The sequence below is a fragment of the Canis lupus genome, chromosome 12 (assembly GCF_048164855.1).
Source record: "Canis lupus baileyi chromosome 12, mCanLup2.hap1, whole genome shotgun sequence".
NCBI classification, from domain to species: Eukaryota; Metazoa; Chordata; class Mammalia; order Carnivora; family Canidae; genus Canis; species Canis lupus.
The window spans coordinates 47561524-47581179 of NC_132849.1; the positions used below are offsets into that span (position 1 = coordinate 47561524).

The following is a 19656-nucleotide window of genomic DNA, read 5'->3' on the forward strand; positions in this document are numbered from 1 at the left end:
CCCCCCCCCCCCCCGCCAGGGATCTTTGCACCTCAGCTCAGCTTTCTCCAAGGGTTTCCCATGGAAAAGATCTATCCACACAGGGATGTTGCATGGCTGGTGCTTATGGTCACATTCATTCACTCATTCATTTCTTCAACAAGTATTTATAGAGTGCCTACCATTCTGGATGTGAGACAGTTGTGCACAAAAGCAGACGTCTCTCCCTTCATAGAGTTGCTTATTTGGAGGATGGGTTGAGACATAAATGAAACACACATTAAATAAATGAGCATTGTATCAGAAGGTGGTAAACAGAGAAAGATGCAGACAGGAGGGTGCAGGATCTGCTCTGAGGCCCCTTGAGCAATTGTAGGAGGGGTAGCAAGATGCCCCCTTGGCAACAGCCCCCTCAACAGCCTCCCCGCAGCAAAGGGCCAGCCAGGAGGGTGGGAGGCAGCCAAAAGGCCGAGTTTTCCCGGGGCTAATGGGAGTGTTTTGGCTAGGGCATGGAGGACGTGGCCGCACAGGGAACTGGGGAAGGGCAAAGGGAGGGCACAAGTAGAGCTTTCCACAGCAGGGCAGCAGAGCATGGGAGGGGAAGAATGAGGGATGACATGGCAGGTGCAGTTTAGGAGCAGCCACGTGAAGACTGAGCTATGCAGGTTTTATCTTCCAAGTGTGGAGCTCCTTGTGGTTATAGCTAAGGGATGACACTGGGAAGAGGCCACTTGATAAAGGTCCCCCTGATAGGTGCTGGAGGATTGCACTGGAGCCCGAAGGCGTCTAATCTGAAGAACGTGGGGTGGAGGAGAGGATGGGTGTGAGAACCACAGGACTTCATGCCAGAGCTCGGTTTCCCTCAGTTGGAGGCTGATTTTCTGGGTTTAAATGGGGTCAGCAGCCTCCTGTGTCACAGCTCTGCCCAGTGTCAGCTTTCCAGGATGGGCAGCAGAGACCTGATGGCCTAGGGATGTTCTCAGATGTTGAGTCTCATGCTGCTAGTACCATGCCCCACCCAATATCTCCTCCCATAATCTGCCTTCCTTGAATCTGGCTTGGAGCTTGCCGGCCCACATTGGACAGACCCTGAGGGACAATCCCCAGGTAATCTGGGGTCAGTCAGGGCTGGTGGAGAGACACATGATCTGTTCCTGGAAGACCATCTGGGAAGGCGTTTGTGGGGGGCTTGGGCATACTGAGTCTAATTGCACAGCAGCTGAGATGCCTCAAGGTGGGTCTGGGTCCCTGGAAAACAAGAGGTACAGCTTGGGTACCATTTTGAGGATCTGACTTGCCTGAGTCCTTTGGCTTGTTGCTGCCTGGACCTTTAGGGTGTTTGGGTGGACAAGGCCTAATCCAGTGCTCAGTGTACCTCTCACAAGACTCACTGTCTGCAGCCTGGGCCCAGAACTGGGACTGGGAGGGGCATCTTGCTGTGGTTCCCATGCTTCCTAATGCCCCTGCTAGGATCCCGACATGTATTCCCAAAGCAGCCTCTGGGCAGACCTGGCTAGGACGGGGGCTCTGGCGTCTAAGGACCCCGTGCCTGCTAGAGCCCTGGCTGCATTTCAGGGGTAGCTCCTGAGGCCTCTGAGCTCGCTCGGCCAAGAGAGCATGATGGGGGACAGAAGCCAGGTGGGGAGACCAGACGAAAGCCCGGAGGCTCAGGATGGGAAGGCATCTCCATTTGCAGCAGAACAGAGGCTAGAATCCTGGCGCCGCTCCTCTCGGCCCTCTGCCTCCCCCTTGGCACCCTGGGGCCCCAAATGGAGCTTAAGTGAGAGCTCTTGGAGGCCACTGCAGGACAACGGAGTCGGAGAGCCGCAGTGTGAGGCTGGTGCTCTGCACCGACTCAGCGAGGCGGCTGCGCTGTGCTGTGTTGGCTTCTCCACCCTCTCTGTGCAGACTGAGGTGGGTGTGTACTTCACGCTTAATTATAGTGCTCATAACCGGAGAGGAGCTGCTTGGAAGCACATGTCATTTTGTTTGGGGATAATAGACACGAAGGCTGGAAAATATCTATTAGATCATCCCGTCCTGCCTCTGCCAGAACTGGTGTGACTGGTGTTGGATCGCCCGTGTTTTCCTCAGCCTGTGACTCAAGCGGGGGGAGGCCACGGTAGGGCCCCTGGGACACGGTGGCCCCACTTGTTTTTCCGGAGGTCTGTCCTCATTTTCCTTGTCTGTCGACTTGTTTTTTCATCCACGGATCTGGCTCTGCAGGCCTTGCTCCCTCGTGTGCTGCCAGCAAGCATCGATTCCTCCAGGTCCTGTTTGGGGAGCCCCCGCTCTGTGGCAGGCCTGCCTGTGTTTAGTTCTGGAGGTTCAGACGATGATATCAACCCACTGTCCACAGTCGATTGAGAGAAGTGCCCATGAATAATTCCAGTTTACGACTAAGGTGTTCGAAGCACCATGCAGGGAATGGAAAGCACCACGCAGGGAATGCTGACACAGGTTGAGGGAGGGGGTGGTTCCTTTGGGCTCTGCTTGTTGGGGGGGCTTCCTGGAGGAGGTGGTATTTGAGCTGAATGAGAACTCACGAGGTGGAAAAACAGGCCCCAGAGTAGGAACCTACAGCTTCCTCTCCTCCTGCCACCTGCCGGGGGTCTGCTTCAGAGACTTTGACACCACCTCGTCTTCTGGGCTGTAGCCTAAGTCCCTTTAAATCTGACCTTTGCCACCTCATCTCCATATCTCCCTCTTCTCCTTCCACCTCTGGCCCATTTTAGACGCAGTGGGCAGGCAGGTCAGGTCTGCGGTGGTGTTGGGAGTCGGGTGACCAGAAAGCTAGGGCCATAGCTGCCACCAACGTTCCACTTCCATCTGCAAAATGCGGGGGAGGGTTGAGGGTGATCTCTCAACCCTTTAAGTCTGATGGTCTAGGAACTTCTAAAGCTACGAACCACTTGGCTGAGCCGGAGTCTGGAGGTTGGTGCCTGGTGTCTGTTTCTTCCTCATCATGACTTCAGCGCCTGCTACTAGGCTGGCAACCCCCAGATTGGCATCTCCAGCTCAGATCCTCTGCTGAGCTAGTGAAATACGTAGAGGTGCCTTAAAATCAGCATGTCCAAAGAGGAAACACCATATATCACACCCCTGATTCACTCAGCTGCCGGAATGCATGTGTATAATGTACACACTCACACACTTCCGATCTTGTTACTCTCCTGCTTACAACCACTCCACCAGGATAAAATCCCAGGAAAGCCAAGCTTGGGGGAGGCACGGGTGTTTTGTGACCTGAACCCAGGATCATCTACTACCATTCCCCACCCCCCAGCGTCATACTCAAGCCAACCATAATTGCTGAACGCACCCTGACCTCTCACATCTCCGTGTCTCTTTGTGTGTTCTTTCTGTGATATAGAAGGTCACTCTCATCCCATGTTTTCTTGATGAACTTCTATGTATTCATCAAAACCCTGCTTCTGTATCCCCTCTGTGATGAAGCCTTCCCAGGTGCCGCTTTTTCCAGTTAATTAACCATTCCCACTCCTCTTCGCCATCCTTGACCTTATGAATATTGTTTTTATAGCACTTACAAATTATCATCAGTTTATGGGTCTGTGGGCACCCCGTCTCCCACTCATCGTTGGCCCCAGTTTTCTCTAGCACGACGCCCACCATCTGTTAAGTGCTGAAGTTTTTATTTTATTTTTAAAGATTTTATTTATTTATTCATGACAGACACAGGGAGAGAGGCAGACACACAGGCAGAGGGAGAAGCAGGCTCCCTGTGGGGAACCTGATGCGGGACTCGATCCCAGGACCCCGGGATCATGATCTCAGCCAAAGGCAGATAGTTAACCACTGAGCCACCCAGATGTCCCCAAAGTTTTTATTTTTAAAACTGAGCTGAACTGAGTCCCAGTTACTGACCCCGTGAGCTTCCCAGCGTTGCTGACATGTTGGCCTTGCCCAAAGTCAGGAGTACATTTCCAGAGGGCTGTGCAGTGGGCAGCAGCAGGGGGAGTCCATGTGCTTTCAGCTCGATGCCTGCCCCTGTGTTAGGTGTTTTCTCTTTTGTGGGCTCGAGTGAGCCCTTGAGCTGACCCAGAAGTTCTGAGCATTTATCACCCAGTATTGATGACCATGTATTTTGCCTCCCCTCTTTATGCCTAGAGATGAAGGAAGAAATACAAGCTCCTGTTACAAAGAGTATTTCCCTGGTTTATCAGCTCTCCCTTCTCAGCTCACGCTCAGAATGATTTCTTAGTTCTTAGCTTTTATTCGTCTGATCAAAGTGCCCGAGGCGGTGAGCACCGGGAGGCATGAGCATTTCTGGCTGAGTCTCATGCTTCCCCCATTCTGGGCTGTTTTAAGAACCTGTAGCCCAGAGTTCTCCAGGCAGATGGTGGGGCCTGGCTGTGGAAGGGTCTCCAAGGACCTACGGGTTGGAGCCACCCTGGGATATGGGGGGCAGCAGCCCTGCCTCCCCACCTGCAAGAGATCAAAGTCTCTTGCTCCTTGCCTTGTCCTCCTTTCCCATCCTGTTCACTCGATCGCCCTTTTCTCTCCAATGAATTAAAAGCAGAAAATCCATGAGCAGGATTTCTCTCTTCAAAGGATCAAATAACCTTTCTTTTTTTCCCCCCCTTTTCAAAAATTTTCCCCCAAGCTGCAAAAGGAAAACATGCAAACAGACTTCGAGTTAAAGGTGAGAGAAAGAAAGAAAAGTTGCTGCAAAGTAATTTCAACTTGAGAAGTGGAGCAGTTGAAACTCAGAAAAAAAAAATGTACGCTCAGCAATATGGTCCTCTCCTACAAATTAATTAACCCACAGCACTTGTGTAATTAGCGCGAGGGGCAGGGAATTGCGGAGCTAACGATATCTCTCACCCAGTTTAGATTTATGTTCGCAAAAGGCTTTCCCCTTCCCTTCAAAAGAGGGATGAGGCAGTTGCCTGGTCAGTGTGGCATCAGCAGGTGCCCTGGCTGGAGGTGTGTTTGGGGGGTGGGCTTGGCCCCCCAGGAGGCCGTCTTCTGGCGGCACCTTCTGACCCCCTCCTTGGTGCCCAGCACAGGTGGGCCCTCACAGAGTGGGGTGGGGGCTGCTTGGCTCTGCCCCCTGAGAAATGGACTCTGAGGGGCTCCAGAAGCCAGATCTCCTGGCCTCTTGGTCCTTGCCCCCTCCCTTCTGTGCTGCATATGAATCTTTTGAGTTTTTTGCTGCTTTTGACAGGAGTGTAGATATTTATCACCTGGGGGACACAAGACTCTAGATGCCTGGAGAGCAGTAGTTTCAGACCTTGGGGCCCATGTCATCCTGGGAATCTTTGTGGGGAGCCATGTTTTATAGGGCTCATGGAGGAGGGGCTTAAGCATCTCTCCCCTTTTCTTCCAATGACTCCTTTGGCATTTAGTGAGGCCTGTGGACTTGCTGTGGATGAATGCCTGTGTCCCCCAAATCCATATGTTGAAGCCTTAATCCCCAACATAGTGGTATTTGAAGGCAGGTTTTTTTTTGGGGGGGGCGCAGTTTGGTCATGAGAGCAGAGCCCTCACGTGTGGGATTATTGCGGAGAGGTAAGCGACAGATGGTCTGTCTTGTGAGGGTAGAACAAGATGGTGGCTACCTGGGACAGTTCCCGAATCAGCCTGTACCTTGATCTTGGGCTTCTCAGCCTCCAGAACTGGGAGAAAGAAATGTTTGTTGTCTAAGTAACCCCCTCTCGTTTTTGATATTTATTTAGTATCCTCCCCCCACTCCAGCCAGAATTAAGACAGGACTTATTCTCAGAATAACATTTTTTAAATGCACAAAATTAAACATACAGGTTTACAAAGGAAACTGATAATATTGGCACACACTTATCAAAGAATAGATAAGCCAGATATGTGGTATAGTCTGATATGAGCTTCTTTATTTACTCATTAAAAAGCAAGTTCTACATATAGTTCTAATAACTGTCATACATCTGAAATAAATAATGTTTTGAGAAATCTGAAACAATCATACTGAAGTCTCTGATTTCTACTGTTGGAAAATCATAGGCATTGCTAAAACTACTGTGGTTTATTGCCCATGTTCATAATTGAAGGAAATGCTATTGTTTAATTAGAGACTAGTGAAAATAAAGTTAGACATTTGTTCTGTGTAAGTGCATTAGCTCTCTGAATTCTATCCATGGATCTTTGGCTATTTCCCTACTGACGAATCAGTAGGTTTCTTATGGCTCTAACTGAATAATTTGTGGCTTCTACTGAATCTTTCTCTGAGTTTCTCTACTTTGGAGGAGTCTTTGCCCCTCTCTGGGGACTGAAGGATTGATTTCTTGGAGCCATTGAGGGTTGCATTATTAAGGAATTAGAGGACCAGGAGGATGGAAGTGATGAGAGAAACATCAGCATAAATACATGCAAGCTGAGAAGACACGTGCACAACTGTGAAAGGGTGCATGGGCATGGGCGGTACCATTTTTCCCACAGGGGAGAGGCTGGGAGGGTGCCTTTGGGGTGAGTTGGCCAAGTCACATGGCAAAGGCAAGGTCATGTGGGGCCAGGCAGGGTGCAAGGAATGGGGGTTGGGACATCTTGGCAGTTAAAGGTGACCATGCCCCTCTTTGGGCTATAGGGAAGTGGAGGCTCCTCCTGGTCAATCAGGGTAAGGATACGTGTTGGTGTTGCAAGTCTATTGATCCGCAGGTATACCTGTTCATATGAGTCGAGTTCCTGCTCTTCCAGGCTTCAACATTATCATGTGTACTTTGAACATTTTTACCCACTGGTCATTTAATTACCAAAAAGCCACTCCCAGTTTCTCTTAAGCAAAAGATTCAGGCTTCATGAACAAACATCTGTGAGCATTGCTCCTTTGCCATCTATTTAGTGCCTGTGATTACTGAAATAATCTCTGAATAGGCAAATATTTTTATCTTTCTTAGTTGCTATTCAGAGGACTGAGGGTGGGCAATTGAACTTCTCTGCTTGAGGAAGATAAGTTGCTCCAGGTAAGATTTAATTTTTAGTAAAGAACAACCTGAAAATGACTTTTTTCCCTTAAGTTAATATTTTTTTGTCCTTGAAAACAAAGCCCACACAATACAGGTGAATGATAGCTTAAAGTCTTTGTTCTCTAGGCTGAGTCTCAGAGCTGAGTGCATCAGACTGGGGGCTAAAACTTGTAGATAGAGGTATAGGAGCCTCAATTTCTCCCTCTTACTATGAATCCCAGGCTCTTCCAGAGCACTGGACCAAACCCTAATAACCAGGTTCCCATCTGGAGACTTAGTGGTGAGAAATTAGGTAACAATCCCTATTAAATATTGAAAGTTATTAATGTGATACTTTATATTCTTTCTTTTATACTACATCTTCAAAATCCAGTATGAATTTTACATTTAAAGCACATCTCATGTCAGACTCACCTCATTGTGTTTTCTGGTTACACGTGACCAGTGGCTGCCATATTGTATGGTGCTTCTCTCAGTCTTGCGCTTTCTCAGAAGTGGTGCTGCCCTCTGGCTCATCTGCCCACGGAATCAGAGGAACATTGGAGATTGGTCTGTAAGAACAATTGCTGTGTCCAAAGGCACACTGTCATGAGAGGACATAGGAAGAAGCATGGTGGGTGAAATACAAATGAAGCCAATACTTCTCTCCAAGAAATAGCAACTTGAAGATTACCATTCCCTGGAGGAACTAGAGGATACTCATCCTGGAGTTTGTGAGTCTTCTGAAACTGGGAAGGTGGCTTCTTGAAGGCTGTCACAACCCTGAGTGTGCAGTAGGTGCCCAGAGGACAAGAAAGAGATTTGTGCATGAAGAGGAACCACATTAGTAAGGCCCAGGTGATGCCAGGAAGAGAAGAAAAAAAGAAGTATCTCCAACTTTCTCTAGTAGCTCCTGCATCATTGTTACTTTTGTATTTTGTTGATTATTCTGTTATTTATCTGCTTGTATTCCATGGCATTCCTCAAGCTAACTAGACACTGTTTACAAAGATAGTTGCATGATAGGAAGAGACATTAAAAAAAAATAAAAACTTCAGAAAATGAGGCAGAGAAGTAAGAATAGGAAAGATGAATGGCACCATGTGTGAGGCTGGTTCAAAAAATGCATCCTTTAATGTCTCCCATAGTTGCTAGAGATGACCTGTATTGATCTGAGTCTAAGCCTGCCAACAGCCACGGCAAAGAAGGAAGCACAATGATACAGATTACAGCATAACTAAATAAAAACAAAGCAGGCACTGGGGAAGACCATCATTCTGAGGATTTCTAGATTCTTCCTTGAAATGAAATGTCATCAGGCTTGGATGCCATCCTCAGCAGCACCCACATACATTGGTGTGAAATCCTCCCCCACCTACCTACTCACCTAGTGTTTCTCTCTTGTCTCTGTTGATACTGGGGGCACATCTCTTTGTTGTCCTAGAAGCTTTTTGGTGGGAATCCATACCATGCTCTCCAGAGACTCATCTTGTAGATAGACTGGCTTAATCTGGTCAATTCAAGGGTAATGCATTTCCATGACAGAGACAGCTTAGGGTTTACCACATCCTGTTTCCTACCCTCCTGGGCACACAAGTACTCTTCCCAGCTTCCTTTGCAACCAGGGATGGCTCTGATGTTGAATGTGAGCAGAAAGTGTGTGTCACTGCTTAGCTGAAGTGGTTGGGAAGTGGATGTGTTCTCTCTATGGCTCCTTTCCCCATCTGTTGGCTGAGAGGAAGCTCCAAGGACCCAGAGGAGGGCAGAGCCACATGAAGGAAGAAGTCTGGATGCTAAAGTCCTGGTAGAAGCACACCCAGCCAGATTACCTTTGTTGGACTGTGATATGCACAAGGAACCAACTTCTATTGTGTCAAGCCACTGAGGATTTGGGATTTGTCTGATAGAGTAGCTTCTATTATCTTAACTAACACAATTCCCCCTTGAGAAATGCTCTCTAAACACAATTCCTCCCAACCAGGAGGAATTGTAACGTTTGAGTGACAACCAAGTTCAAGGCTATGTTCCCTGACAACTACCGGGAGTGCAAATATCTTCTGTTGCAGGGAAGTGGGTAGGTGTAACAGTCACCCAAGGTGGGAGGAAGATTAACACACTCTTGTCAAAATTGTGTCACCTTACAAGAACTCCTGCCTGAAAAGAAAGCTCTTGTATCTCCTTCTGGAGATAAGCCAGGGTGTACCTGTGGGGAAGGCCAAGATTCTCCTCAGAAAGTCATTTTAGGTCTGCCTTAACACATGGAAAAAATGGTAATCGAGGCCACACGGTTTCATACAGTGTAATCTGCTATCGTAATTTTAAATGAATAAAAGAACTTAAAACAGCTGCAACCATACGACTGCTACAGCCCTTAAAAACAAAACAGGACTTGGACGTGAACTTGGCCAAGTCCCTTCTCACCCTGGGCTTTAGTTTCCAGGCATGACGGATGATAAATGGATGCGACGGGCCCAAGCTGCAATTTACAATCTATGTGTATGATGCCAAACAAAAACTCGCTAAAGCACTCATCTATAGCATGTCTACAGGAAATACAATTCTGTTCCTGTTGTTCTTACAAGGTGTAAGCACTGAGCACCAGCGAAGGTAACAGAACAGACATTGCCAGGTGTCCCGCCCACCACACAAAGTGAGATGCCCGTAGTATTTATGGCTTAGGTCCTGGGGGCCCGAACCAGGAGGTAATGGTACCCCTGCTCCTCCCAGAGAAGCCTGGTGGGCACTGGGAGTGGTCACTTGCTGCTGGGTGACTATGCTTAGTGGTCACTTGCTGCTGGGTGACTATGTTGCCATCAATTAGATGGTAAGGGAGACCCCAGGTTTGTGAGCTTTGCTGGTGTGCAGGGCTCTGTTGCTCCTGAGGGGAATTTGCTGTTGAGTCATTGGCAGAGCTTGGTGATCTGCCCGGGACTGAGCTCATAGGTTCTCCAGATTCAGTGAGCAGACAGGAGCAGTGGTGCGGACAGGACCGAGTGCTGAGAGGGAGTAGGCCTCAGTACCGGACCTGTGCTCCTGCAGTATGGCCTGGGCCGTGATGTCCACCCAAGGGATATAGCGACCTTTAATTTAGGACTTCACCCAACCTGCCTGGGACAAGAATCCTTTGTCCCTTGATCAGGGAAAGCCAGACTCTGGCTAATGGATGAGAAATTCACAATGGAGCACCACAGATCGGACTTCAGCTCTAATGTGGGGTCTTAAGTCACCCTGGATTTGAGCTCCATGGTTTTCCTTCATCCAGGAAGGTTCTAGGGTAGCACGGGTATGAGCAGATGCTTCCCCACCATAGAGGTTGGGTGGCTGGGATGACTGCGGTCCTGGGGACATTGGATTACAGTCCAAAATGCCTTTTACCCCAACCCAGGGTTATGATCTGAGGGTGCTGTGTGTGTCAGTGCTTAATCGCTTCATGCCTCACTGACTATCCATCCTCCTCAGTGGGCAACACTTTGAAAGAGGCCTGCATATCCAATTGTGTGCATGTTCTAGGAAGCCCCTGGGGCTGTACCTCTGAAACCTTAAATGTGCCTAAGAATCACCTGGGCATTTGTAAACATGCAGATTCTGAATCATCAGGGCTGGGATGGGGGAGAAGGGGCAGAAAGTATGCATTTCTAACCAACTTTCAGCTGCTGCTGCTCTGAGGACCACACTCGGCATAGGAGGGCCCTGATGTTTGAACAAGCAGTGCTTCCACACAGCTCACCAGGGCCTGCCACTGAGCCACAAGGGCCCATGATGAGAAGGGTGCCCATGAGAAGGCTAGAGCCTTTGTTGTATGCCCTTGGTAGGCTTTCTTCCACTTACCCTGGCTTTGTGCTCTGTGTCTACACATTTAGAGGGGTCTCATTGTAACTTGGGTGTGAGCCAGGTGTTTAGACCGGTCTGAGAATATAAGTCTGGCCAGGGGCGTAGGGGCTGGCATACATTCTTAGCCCTTCGCTCCCTACCCTACATCTCCAGTCAAAGCCCTGCTCGGCCTTGTTCTTCCCATCTTCCCTAGAGGCTGAAGAGGAGGATGCCTCCAATCTGGGAGGGGCTTGGCTCCTTGCATCCTGACACGGGAATGTTTTCTGTTTTACAGGAAGAAATGTGGCTTGGCTGGAGTCCCACGTTTCGTTCCAGCACATCCTTTTTACCAAAAGAGCCGTCCCTGGAGCTGCCAACAGTGTTTATGAGAGAGCCATCCAACACTTCTTTGGGTCTGGGAGCGTGGCCTGACCAAAGACTGGCCTTCCCCACCCAGCAAACATCCATCAGCAAACCTGGCGCTTGGTGTTGGTGTCTTTATTTTTACCCCAAAATGTTAAAAGATATAAAGCCAGTTTCTTTCTTTTTCTTTTTTCTTTTTTTTTCCTTTTTCCAGCTGGGAGAACTCCTGTCAGTGGATGCAGTGTCCTTTCCAGATTCAATATTATGCAAACTGCATATCGGCAAATGGAGTAAACAAATATGTCCATGAAGCTTCCTGATGCAGAGAGAGATGGGGCTGCCCCAAAACATAGGCGTAGACCTGCCGATTGGCACGACAGCTGCTGGAGCTGCCGCTGTGCCAGCTCTGGCACCACCTCTCTCCTTCAGAATGTGTGGCCAGAGTCTGAGAGCTGGGGTGACACCTGGGTGTGACACTCAGCATCGGGGGACAGCTGGCAGTGACAGATGAGGGATGGTGGTAGGTCAGATTGGAGCCATCTGTGGCTCGGGGGCGGTGGGGGACCCAGTCAGGGTGTCAGAGTGAAGCTCACGACCCAGCCAGTCCTGTGCCCGCTCTACGCCCCACCCTCTTCAGCCCCACACCCAAGGGTGAGGGTTCTAAGTCCCCAGTGAGCTGCTGAATTTTTCCTTTTCAACCCCATTTCCCCTGCCTGGCAATTGTGGACAGGAGGCATACCCCACACTGAGTCTTTCACAGTGAGAACGTGGCCAAATCCCTTTCCCATCACGGGCGTTAGTTTCCTGGCACCTGGTGTGCAGAGTGTTCAAATGGGTGCAGTGGGCCAAAGGCTGGCTCAGCTCTGCAATTTCTACCAGCAAAGGGTGGGATGCTTCGTGTAACTCTGATCCCCAGCATGTTCCCATTGCAGTAACCCTGTGAGATTAAGCACCTTTTAAATGTACCCTTCTAAGCAGATGAGGAGACGATTTAAGGGGGTTAGAATGTTCTGTTAAGGGTGGGCGGAGAACAAGTGGAGAACCTAGCAGTTAGACCTGGGGCTCTCTTTTCAAAAACCTTACACTCTCCTTTTTTGCAAAATGGCATGATCCTTCCCCAAACCACCCCTGTATTCAGCAAGCAGGTAAACAAGCAAACAAAACAAAAGGACCAGGGATATCCAAAGAGTCCATCTTCAAAGCCTGAAATGAAATTTTTATCCAGGTACCATGTCTCCTGCCCTGGCTGGCGTGATAATTTTTCCTTGCAGCTCCTCTCCTTTGTCTGTGACAGGGTAGAGGGGGAAGGCAGTGAAGAATCTGCCCACCTGCCCTGTTTTTCTACGTGCTTATTTCTTTGGAAAAACAGAAATTGGCCCGTCTTCCGCTGGTTTGTGATGGGGCAAGAGTCCCTTCTCCCCATTAACTGCCTCATGGAACCTGGCTTTACGGAAGCAGCTGCTCTTGCAGACTGGGTTCAGTCATCACGGAAGATCCTTGAAGTCTCAGAAAAACTGAGAATGAATATTTGCAGCTCCGCTGTCTGGGCCCCCGATAAATAGGGCATACCTGCCCTCATTGAGGGGAGATGCATCCCGAGGTGGCAAGAGGAATGGCCCTGTATCCAGTTGCCCGTCCCGAATGGTGTTCCTGGTGCCTGGGCTGCTGTATTGCTGAACAGATGGCAGTGTCACGGGCGTGCTTCTGGTGGAGAAGAGTGGGATGAGGCTGCATAAGCCCCTCGTGTTGACAGCTTTGGAACCTGCCTGCTCTCACAGGGAGGCATGGGGATGGGAGCTTAGCGAAGCCATGGGAGGAATAACCAAGGCCAAAGCTTCATGCTTTCAGCAGCCACACATCTTTTTATGGAGGCTGTTGATAAACTGGATATCTGTGATCCAATTTTTAGCACCTAGATATGTCTGATATTTTCAATAGGTTTTTGATGATCAAATTATGGAAGTTTTCAGATCTCTCTGTTTTCTGGAATCTCATTGATTCAGTTCTTTCTGGTAGGAAGTCAATCAACCAAAATATTCTTTGGCCAATCTCTGTGCCCGCTCACTGCTCAGATGCCCTTGCCAGTCAGATCTCCCTAAAATATCCCAGCTAATACAGTTTTGAGAATTTTCATCAGATTAGCTTATTTGTTTCCTCTTCTACACCCTGAGCTCCTTTAAAATATATGGTATATGAGAGGGACTCTCACGACAGTTATACCAATGAATTTATAACCAAGGAACAATACTAATTGACAACGTGTACAGCGGGCAAACTTATTTTCCTCCTTACACTGCCCCAATTCTTGGTCTTTTGCACCTTTTAAGCCAAATAAAAGGCTTACTGTGTGGTGAATGTGCTTGTACTATATGCTCACTTCATAGAGACGGCTTTCCAACTGTGTTCCCATGTCAGTCCCATCCATTGGCTGGCTATGTGGCAAACTCCAGGGTGACCCTCCATGATCCCTATCTCCTGTTCATGTCCTGCATAATCCCCTTCCCCTCGAGTGTGGGAGGGAGCCCGTCCTGCTTTTAACAAGCTGAGTAAGTGATGGGATGCCACTCCTGGGATTATACTGTATTGTATGAGACTCTGTCTTGCTAGCGGATTCAATCTGGACACACTTGCTGCCTTGATGAAGTAAGAGGCCAAGTTGGGAAAGCCCAAGTGAGCCTCTGCAAATGGCAGATTCCCCCTAGTTGCTGAGGGAGGCCTCCAGCCATTAGCTAAAAGATGCTGGGGGCCTCAGTCCTAAGTCCACAAAAAAATGAATTCTTGCAATAATTTGAATGAGCTTGGAAGTAGATTCTTCCCCAGTAGAGCCATTAGTCTGATGAGTCCAGTGACTTGCGGTGCCGGAGGAAAGATGCGTCTTAGTACAGACCAGTGTTCTCAGAGAATATCTTTGGTTCTTCCCTAAACCATAGGAAGTGCAGAAACTAAAGCCATTTAAAACTATTTAATTATACAAACGTCTTACCTGTTATGTACTACTTACTCTGAAATATATGTGTTGTCAACACTGGGGATTTAATTTTCTACATATTCTCTAACTGGCTAATAATGCTGGCATAGAGAGCAGTCATTAATTTCTAAATAATTATTTTTAAAAATGTCTAATAGCTTCTCATCTCAATAGTCATCAAATCTCCAAGCAGTAGTAATGGCACCATCCTATTTCTTGTGGTTAAGGGCATGTTTCTTTTCTTTTCTTTTACCTTGTTACACAGTGTAGAAGAGCACTGTGCGAAGCAATAGAATGCTAGTTGCATATGTTTTTGAGATGCTGGATGAGTACTGGTAGTTACTTAAACTGGAGTATTAAAACGTGGCCGTATATCTGTGTGCTGGGGCTGCCATCATGGACTGGGTACATTAAATTACAGGAATTTATTTTCTCACAATTCTAAAGATTAGAAGTCTGAGTTCAAGGTGTTGACCAAGCTCGAGCTGGTTTCTTTGGAGGCATCTCTCCAGAGCTTGTAGATGCCCGTCTTCTCACTCTATCCTCACATGGTCTTCCCCATCTGCTCCTCACATGGTCTTCCCCATCTGCCTCTCTGTGTCCAAATTTCCTATTCTTATAAGGAAACCAGTCGTATTGGATCAGGGTCCACCCTACTGACCTCATTTTAACTTAATTACCTCTTTAAAGACCTTATGTCCAAATATAGTCAAATTCTGAAGTTCTGGGGGTTAGGACGTCACTACATGAATTTTGGGAGGACACATCAGTCCTTAAGGACGACCACATACTTTTATCACCACCTTGAAAAAGTGAAAAATGTCATTTATCTAAGCTTTTTTGCATCTATAGTCAAATGAAGTCAGACTTCAGTTTCCTTTGTGAGTGATCTTTCTTTGCCAAATTTTAGATCAGGGTTAACTTCACTTCTTAAAATAGTTGAGAAACTTTTTCATCTTTTCATATGCTCTGTGATAGTTTATATAGGCCCACAAAGCCTGTTCTGAAACCATTGGGACCAGATATGCTTCAGAATTTGGAACCTTTGGATTTTTAGAAAGGTAATAAAGGATACATATTGAATATTACATATCTCACCCAGTGGGATCTGGGGCAGCAGTGCATAATAAAACACAATACTATTTCACAACATGACATGAAAATAATAATTGGAATAAAAATTATATATATATATATCAAACCAGGTCAAATTTTACTGTTAAATGAATTCCAGTCAGGTTTTGTCTTCAAATATTTTATGAAAAAAACTGTATTTGGGATTTCAGATTTATAAATAAGGGGACTGTTGGTCTGGGTACTAGTGAGATAGTCTTTTTCCTGATAACATGAAAGTTTCATCTGGGTATAGCTTGCTTAGGAATAAACAAACTATGTACATATATATATATATATATATATGTATTTGTGTGTGTGTATATATATACACACATATTTATATATATTTATATATAATTTATATATATTGTATATAATATATATTTATATATATATTATATATATATATATACATATACATATTTAGGTTGCAAGTTTGATCATTAAACTCCTTGGGTTGTTTAGTTTGTGAATCCATTTTGTGATTTATAGATTTTTCTGGGAACTCTTTCTTCCAGTGATTTTCAAATTTACTAGAAGGGTTAAAATAGCACTCATTTAGGTTTCACAAAGTAAACTTCGCATTTGTGGTTAGACTACTTTTTTATTTCTAACCTTTTCTCCCCTTAATTATATCAAGTATGTATTTTCCCATTTCCTTGAAAAGTCAACTCTTGGGATTCTTTATTTCTGGAGATTTCTTCCTACAAGAGCATTAAGTTGTAATATTATATTTCCTTTTAAAAGATTTTCTCATGCCATTGTGTTCTTTTTTCTGACTTTTGAGATAGATGCTAAATTTCTCTATTTCATTCCTTTTTGAAGCAACAAAATTGAGTCTCAGAATGTCTCTGAGGGCTGCTTCCATCTCATTCTGTAGTTTGATTCACTGTTTATAAATTACAGGCTTGATTAACTGTAAGGTCATTGGCTCTACCCTTTCCTGACCCCTTCTCTTCCCTAAAACTTCAAAACTTGCCCGCATCGATTCCTCTCTTCTTTTCTGTTTGTCCTCCTCTTCCTTTGATTGTAACCTTAAAAAAAAAAGAAAACAAAATCTTATCTTCTCTTATTAAAAACCCAAAGAATCAGAAGCTTTCCCTTGAAATCTGCCCTCTTTTACACTGAAGTATCAAGAGATGTGGCATGCACTGATTGATTTAGGGGCTTTTGGAGATAGGACACTTTTGAGGATGATGGGGTCCAATGAATGACAATGACTGTGGGTGGCTGAGATGCAGAGGTCAATGAAGATGGATAAATGAAGGGACCAAGAGGCTAAGGTATTGGGGCAGGATCCTGGATTCATCCAGAATGATGGGACTCAGGGAAAAGCCTGTGGGTGCCATCATCCTTGATGAGCAAGTGGGAGAGAAGCAGAAGGTGGTGAATGGGCAGCAACAGGAGGGGGAGGCTCTGCATAATCATCAAGAGAGCAGTGGGGGGGATTTTGTTTTGGTTTGTCTTTTAGGAAAGCATGCTTTGTCTTAATTCTGCTGCCTCATCTTTCTATTTTCTCTTATTCCTCCTTTTTTGGGTGGTGATGATGGTGATTTGTTTCTGCTTTTCTTCCTCCATGTGGTCTGTATCCTGATTTTCTTTTTGGTAGCTTCTGTGGAATATAAATCCCATTAAATTCTGTTAACGGTTACATCCAATAAATATTTTAGCTTCTATCTCACTTGTTATCAATGCCAAGTTTTTCTAACTCTCTCTCCAGCCTTAGGTTGGGTCTGTGGAGTGCCTTGTGGGGACTTGGGAAAGAAGGTATTTTCTTTCTTTCACCTTGACTCCCATCCTTGGCTACATCACTTGCTGTGTCTACAATGACAGTGGATGTGCCTATAGGACCAGAGGCCAGAAATGACACTGACTTTCTTGGATTTTATATCTGACTATATAATTTTTGTTTTTCTATAAGATCTATAAGACCTTTCCTAAGTAGCTTTGATCTTGGATATTTGGCTCATGAGGTTGTCAAGAATCAAATATTCGCCTAGGAACATTCCAGCGATTTCTCTGAGCTTTTCAATAAATGCATATTTTCTTAAACTTTTCTTTGGGTTGGTATATGTTTGAGAAATTTCCTGGAAACTATCTGCAGATGTTCTGGGACATTGGCAGTACTCTGGGTGGGGACTTAGGAGAGATGGCTCTCTGGACATATCACAGAAGTGGTGGTGAGCACTCCTGTGTTGTCTCCATCCCAGTGGCCTCATAGGGGATATAGCAAATGTCTGGATACACCAGATGCCAAAGACACTTCAGATGCTTCCCTAGGATGCCATCCGGGTTTCCATCTGAGTGTGACTGTGTTAATGAACTCCTGTTGTTCAGGCTTGTAGGCTCCCTGGGTGTAAGATAGCACCGGATTCTTCTCTAAGGAAAGGACTTGGGCCATAGGACACAAACTTCAGTCAGACTTGGCTTGCAACACATGAGGGTTCAAATTATTTTTAAGAGTTTAAGAAAATCTGTAGGTTTGGATCCACTGGAATTGATTTCCTAGTTTGGGATTCTTGTATTGTACTCTTTTTTTCAAAGTGTGTGTGTGTGTTTCCTGTTCATGGATTCACTCAAGGTATCTAACTTTCGAGTTGGTGGCTGCATCTTTAGGTGTGGTCCATAGCTGAGAAGCATCACTTGGGAGCTTGCTTGACATACATATCCTCAGGCCTAGTCCACACCTCCTGAATCAGAAACTGTGCATGGGACCCAGCAAAGTGTATTCTAACAAGACTCAAGGGGCCTCTGGTACACATTAAGAGTGACAACCACTGTCTTAGCGATCATCCAGTCTTCCCTCCTCAATCTGAACATGAAGTATTCAGACTTCCTCAGAGCAGAATAACTTACCCAAAATCACATGTATGGCCAGTGGCAGACTGGGGGTTAGAACCTAGGCCTTACACATGAAAACAGCTGACACCATGTCTGAATATAGGAGGTATTCAATAAATTAATTTTGCTTCTTTGCTTCTGCCCCTCTCTGGGGGCAGCAGGGCATAATCACCTGGAAACACACTGCTGTCCCTCAATACTTTTCTTAATGAAACCCTCGGGAAGGTCCCAGGCATGTGCTGTTAACTCACGGTGGGTCCCGAGGCTGGCACCTGGCCTGTGTCCCCATCGTGATGATGAAGAAATGAAGGGTTGGTCTGCCTCACCGAGGTCCTTTCCAGTTCTGACTTTCTGAGGCTCCATGGCAAGCTCTGACACACACGTTTCCGCGGGCGGCTATCAGCGGCCATCTGGCAATTAGCAGTCTCTGAGGCAGCTAATCCCACTCTGAGCTGGATTAAAGCTGAAGTTTAAAACATGGAGATAGGCAGGTGATTTATGTTTGAGTCTTTGGGTCCTGCTGTCCCTGGCAGCCTGGTGATGGAGGACAGAAAAGCTGATTTCCTCCCTTATCTATCTTGGGAGGCTCAGCAGAGCTGGATCAGCTTTCCAGAGGGACATCCCGGGCTGAGAGATGTGCTGGGCTGCAGGGGGTGCGGGGCGGGCTCCAGGGGCCCAGCCCCAGCCATCTGGGGGCACGGCGAGGCTGGCCGGAGGAGAATGGAGGGAGCCAAGTTCTGTGTCCAGGGCTGCATTGCCAAAAGCAGGTGCAATGAGGAACCGGGGGAATAAAGGGCCAGCACAGTTTGGACCATGGCTCCCAGATGCCATAAATGGCCCTGGGGTGGAAGCTGACAAGCCCTCCAGCTCCTCTGGGGTGTCCTCTCATTAGGCAACATGGTCAGAAACCACACTCGTGTGTTTGTTCATAGCCTGAGGAGATAATTAACTTATCTCCATGGAGGGACTTGATTACATTCCTAGCATGATCAGAATGTGAAGTCTGAACTTGGAAACGCTGGTGGTGGTGGGGAGGTATTTGCAATGGTTGGCTGAGGAGCCATTTGTTCAGAAATTGGGCGAGTAATCAGACAAATGCCTCTTTTCCTAATTGTTGATAAAAATCAGCTATTATGGCAGAGCCAGGGACTCACTCCTGAGACAACACATTACTTAAGGCGAGCATGCATCCGAATATGTTAGGATGATCTAAAAACATTTCACATAGCTGGAGTTTAAAAACAAGTTGTGCCCGTTGTGAATTTTGTATAGAGCTGGGCACTGGGGAGTGTGATTTATGGCCTGGGTTTCATGGCTGCCTTGTTGCTACAATCAGGAACCACCTTGCCCAAATATTTATTCAAGTTAGATATATATTGAGAACCTACTGTGTGCAGCTCTGTGCTAGGTGCTGTGGGGCTGAAAAAGACTCTCTAAGGAGTTCACTGCTTATCCTAAACTGAAGATTTTTATGAAATATCCTTGAATCCTGAATTGTGCAGCTTATTTGGTGAGGGGCCGGGGATGTTCAATTGACGGAGGAGTCGGAGTGGACCAGAACCTCATAGCTAATGCTTCTTGAGGGCTCACCTGTTCTGGCACAGTGCTGAACAGGACGACACTCACTTCTCACACAGTTCT

At 46.7% G+C, this 19656-nt stretch overlaps 1 long non-coding RNA gene across 2 annotated transcripts in view; it reads left to right on the forward strand.

The window, feature by feature from the left end:
* Positions 1-12908, forward strand: part of LOC140600724 (uncharacterized) — a 111980-nt gene extending 99072 nt beyond the window's left edge. For both annotated transcript variants that reach the window (XR_012003885.1, XR_012003884.1), the window contains one exon: positions 11023-12908. This is a non-coding gene — a long non-coding RNA (uncharacterized lncRNA). The remainder of the gene's footprint in view (positions 1-11022) is intronic.
* Positions 12909-19656: the final 6748 nt, after the last annotated feature.